Here is a 4,960-nt window from a genome sequence, read left to right as displayed (position 1 = left end):
ACCTATCGTAAAATTGGTAAGACAGCCGTCAGCAAATTCACCCACAAGCTGTCTGGGGAACTTAAAGAGTGCCTACATGGAGTGGTTGAGAGGATGAAGGTTTTACATCTACAGTGATGTGAAAAAGTGTTTGCCCCCTTCCTCATTTCCTGTTCCTTTGCATGTTTGTCACACTTAAGTGTTTTGGAACATCAAACCAATTTAAACAATAGTCAATGACAACACAAGTAAACACAAAATGCAATTTGTAAATGAAGGTGTTTATTATTAAAAGGTGAAACAAAATCCAAACCATCATGGCCCTGTGTGAAAAGTGATTGCCCCCTAAACCTAATAACTGGTTGGGCCACCCTTAGCAGCAACACTGCAACCAAGCGTTTGCAATAACGTGCATGAGGCTTTTACAGCGTCCTGGAGGAATTTTGGCCCACTCATCTTTGCAGAATTGTCCTAATTCAGTTACATTAGAGGGTTTTCGAGCATGAACGCCTTTTTAAGGTCATACCACAACATCTCAATAGGATTCAGGTCAGGACTTTGGCTAGGCCACTCCAAAGTCTTCATTTTGTTTTTCTTCAGCCATTCGGTGGTGGACTTGCTGGTGTTTAGGATCATTGTCCTGCTGCAGAACCCAAGTTCGTTTCAGCTTGAGTACACAACAGATGGTCGGATATTCTCCTTCAGGATCTCTTGGTAGACAGCAAATTCATACTTCCTTTTATCACGGCAAGTCTTCCAGGTCCTGAAGCAGCAAAACGCCCCAGACCATCACACTACCACCACCATATTTTACTGTTGGTATATGTTCTTTTTATGAAATGCAGTGTTCCTTCTACGCCAGATATACTTGGACACACCACCTTCCAAGAGTTCCACTTTTGTCTCATCGTCCACAGAATGTTGTCCCAAAAGTCTTGGGGATCATCAAGATGTGTTGTGGAGAAATTGAGACGAGCTTTGATGTTCTTTTTGCTCCAGTGGTTTTCTCCTTGGACTCTGCCATGCAGGCCATTTTTGCCCAGTCTTTTCCTGATGATGGAGGCATGAACGCTGACCTTAACTGAGGCAAGTGAGGCCTGCAGTTTCTTTGGACGTTGTTGTGGGTCTTTTGTGCCCTCTTGGATGAGTCGTTGCTGCGCTTCTGGAGTAATTTTTGGGCGGCCGGCCACTCATGGAAGGTTCACCACTGTTCCATGTCTTCGCCATTTGTGGTAATGGCTCTCACTGTGGTTCGCTGGATTCCCAAAGCTTTGGAAATGGCTTTATAACCCTTTCCAGACTAATAGATCTCAATTACTTTCTTTCTCAATTGTTCCTATTTTCTTTGGTTCTCGGCATGATTTAGCTTTTAAGGACTTCTGGTGGACCTTACTGTGTCAAGCAGCTCCTATTAGTGATGCTGATTGTGAACAGGTGTGGCAATAATCAGGCCTGGGTGTGGCTAGAGAAATTTAACTCAGTGTGGACAACCACAGTTTAGTATGTTTTAACAGGGGGGCAATCACTTTTTCACACAGGGCCATGATGGTTTGGATTTTTTTTCACCTTTAATAATAAACACCTTCATTTACAAATTGCATTTGTGGTTTACTTGTGTTGTCCTTGACTATTGTTAAATTGGTTTGATGTTCCGAAACACTTAGTGTGACAAACATGCAAAGGAACAGGAAATGAGGAAGGGGGCAAACACTTTTTCACACCACTGTAAGGGCTGACCAGTCCTGTGAACTGTCTCACAACATCTCAGATCGGACCGTCGAAGGGCAGAAGGGGATTGACAGCAACAGGGCCCAGTTGGTGGAGTTGCTTTGTGTGACCACCGGTCTGGCAGAAAAGGTGGATGGACTGCAAAAATCACTACATGATATGGATGCTCGCATGACGCTGAGGTCGGTAACAATTGAGTGATGGACATTGATTCGGATAAATTCAACCTAAATTGGACTGCAACTGATCAACTACCCACACCCCCCTCCCCGCAACCCATCACCCGAGCAGGAAAACAACCAGCAGCTGGCCATTCTATCTCGTCCTGTGCTCTGGTTATCTCTTCAAGGCCACGCCGATGACCTGAGCTTTTATCAACATAGTCAGTATGCGCTCCCACATTCGCACACACAACTCATTAACTCACACACACACACACACACACACACACACACACACACACACCATACACTCCCCCCCCAATCCCGCACCCTCATCCGTCTGTCTGCCTCGATTTTGTGTTTCTCTCACCCTCTCAATGCCACCTCAAAAAATTCCTTCATGTGTCCACATGAACTGTGTGTTGTCTTGTGCATTACGTTGTGATGTTTGTATTACCATGTTGCTGTCTGCATATATCGTTTTCAGGGAGTGCGTGTGGCGGCGCATGTATTAGCAGCAGCCCGGAGGCATGCTCCAAACGGTTTTTCGTTGCCTTGTACTTGTACATGTGTAATGACAATAAAGTTATCTATCTATCTAGACAGCAATCAGTTTTGGGCCGATTACTTCTTGGCACACCAGCAGCTCACTGCAAAGACATGCTTGGGGAACCCATTCTCATTCGCAAGTTGTCAAATACTGATGCTTTGTCAGTGGCTTTCAGCATCAAATACCAATGCAACAAGCATTCTTTACTCCTAATTCCCAGGTATGAAACGGCGGTGGAGTCATTAGGTTTCCATTAAAGTCAATGTATGTATTTCCGCTGACTGCGAAACGCCTGCGTCCCTACTCCGTTCCAGCTCCGGCAGCCTCCAGCCCTCCGGAGCAGACACGTAGAGCTTATATTTTTGCCAGATGCCGGAGAGCTCCACAGTAATTAATCACACAGCAGATAGTGGGAACGGAAGTCGAGCACAGAAACAAAATAAAACAGCTGATTAATTTTCAAAATAAAATAGGCCATGCTCACGATGGATCATAATTTCCTGCACTACACCTTAAAAACACAGCACAGTGTTGTTTCCTCTATAGTCCTCTGGATGGAAACAAACAGTTGCTGGTTTTGTGGTTCTATTCTACATGAATTTGCAAGATCTTGTGGGTCCTCGTGACTTCAGCTGTCAGTCATGGCTGCAGCTGTTCCGCAACAAATCCAGACCTGGTGAGTATTGACGGACAATGGAGCATGGAGCAGACACGCAGCGGAGATTATGTAGTATGAAGAATGAAAATGGTTAAAGGTGCAAAATGTAATACTGACAGCTAGTGTTTAAAATAGTGGAGGGAGTCATCTCCCAACCCACCCTCCTCCCCAGACTTTAAGTTGCCAGGCTAAGACCGCAGCATCCACAACAATGTTGCTAGACGCTTGTCTCACATAGCCTGAAGTTACTTCACAGCACAGAGGAGTAGCTAACGTTAGATGCTGGCTATATTTACAGTCAGAGAAGCCCATGCTCACGTGGAGCTCTGTACCTACAGACACACATTTTCAGCTTAGTATTCCTCGGCTTAGAAATCGCTAAAAGTTCCACACCTTGCTGTCCTTTTCCACCCGACTTAAAAACACACTTTATTGGCTTAGAATTTTGGCAACAATCGCTAAACACACTGCTAACTCACGGTCCTCTCTTCCCAATTTACAGCCCACTCTCTTGGCTTAAAATGACTCAGCATTGTCAACTACGGCCGCTAAAAAGGCTACACTTTGTAAAAAGCCATGGCCTGCAGGCCTGGTCCTCCGGTAACGTTAGCAGTTAGCAGGGTTAGCATGGCACCGTTAGCCAGGACCAGTCAAGACCACTTTATTGGCTGTGTCTCAATTGCTTTTTCAAGTAAGTAAACAACTAAGGCTAAAAAATTCAATGTGAGTGCACGAATGTTGAAATTACATACTAGCTTTGATAAATTAACCTCAAGCTAATACTTAGCTACCAGTTCAGGAGGAAATTAGCAAACTCAGCTACCTTCTGGACTCTAAACTGTCTCAATCTTTCAAATACATCTCTTACAATATTTACACAGGGTTTGTCACGTCTCTGATCATGCACCTGTTAGAAACATGTCATTTTTTCCAGTCGGGTAGAATCTATCTCCGTTGATCCTGTTTGGTTGCTGCTTTCATGGCTGTCCTAACGTTACAGCTGTCGCGAGCTGGGTTTACGTTTTTACAGGTTCATCTGGCAACCCGGCCTGGCTGTCAAACTGGGCAGTTGATACCAACACACAGGCCAAAACACAAACAGACTGGCATAAAATACTGGCAAAATACTGGCATTAGCTTTGTTGTCAAAAAAGATATTTCCTTAATATTTGATTGGGGTCATTTTGGGATTTATGACAGTAAATATGTCACATTTTGAACCTTTAAAAGTAGAATTAAAGACCAAAAATCCATGTGTAAGTAGGAAGGTTGGGTGGCAGATGGGTCAAAAATCCCAGGACTTTCACCACCGGGAGATCTGGGTTCATAGCAGAACCGGTGAACTGCAATCAAAGAGCCTTCTAGTAATGTAGCAGCTCCCCGCCCATGCTTGAGACACACGTGCATAGAGAATCCTCGATTTCTTGTTAGATTAGATAAGACACACATGGGCCTATGGCACTAAATCTCTGTCTATCTTCCTGTTCCTATTAAACGCAAAAATATGGCTCTAGGTTCATACTGGCTTTGGTTATCTTTTAGAAGAGTAAAGTGAGCATTATCTGTCTCAAGATGTTAAAACACCTGACATCCACCGAGTCAAAACACGTCTCACAGCTGATGTAAATGAGGGGGCCGCCGCCGCTGCACACCTACTTGGGTAAACGGCAATTGCCCGGCTGATGGTGGCCTGATGGAAAATGTTGACATATCGTCCAACCCTAATAGCTAGCTAATTCTTGTCTAAATTTTGGTTTGACCCTCCTGTTGTCCTCGGGTCAAATTTGACCCATGTTCAAAGTTTCTATATCAGAACATTTGGGTTTCTTTCAACCAAATTTTATTGAATTTCTGGTGTTTTATTTAATTGTATAGAATTATTCT

The sequence above is a fragment of the Etheostoma spectabile genome, unplaced genomic scaffold, assembly GCF_008692095.1.
Source record: "Etheostoma spectabile isolate EspeVRDwgs_2016 unplaced genomic scaffold, UIUC_Espe_1.0 scaffold119, whole genome shotgun sequence".
Classification (NCBI taxonomy): Eukaryota; Metazoa; Chordata; class Actinopteri; order Perciformes; family Percidae; genus Etheostoma; species Etheostoma spectabile.
Note: the sequence above shows the minus strand (reverse complement) of the source record.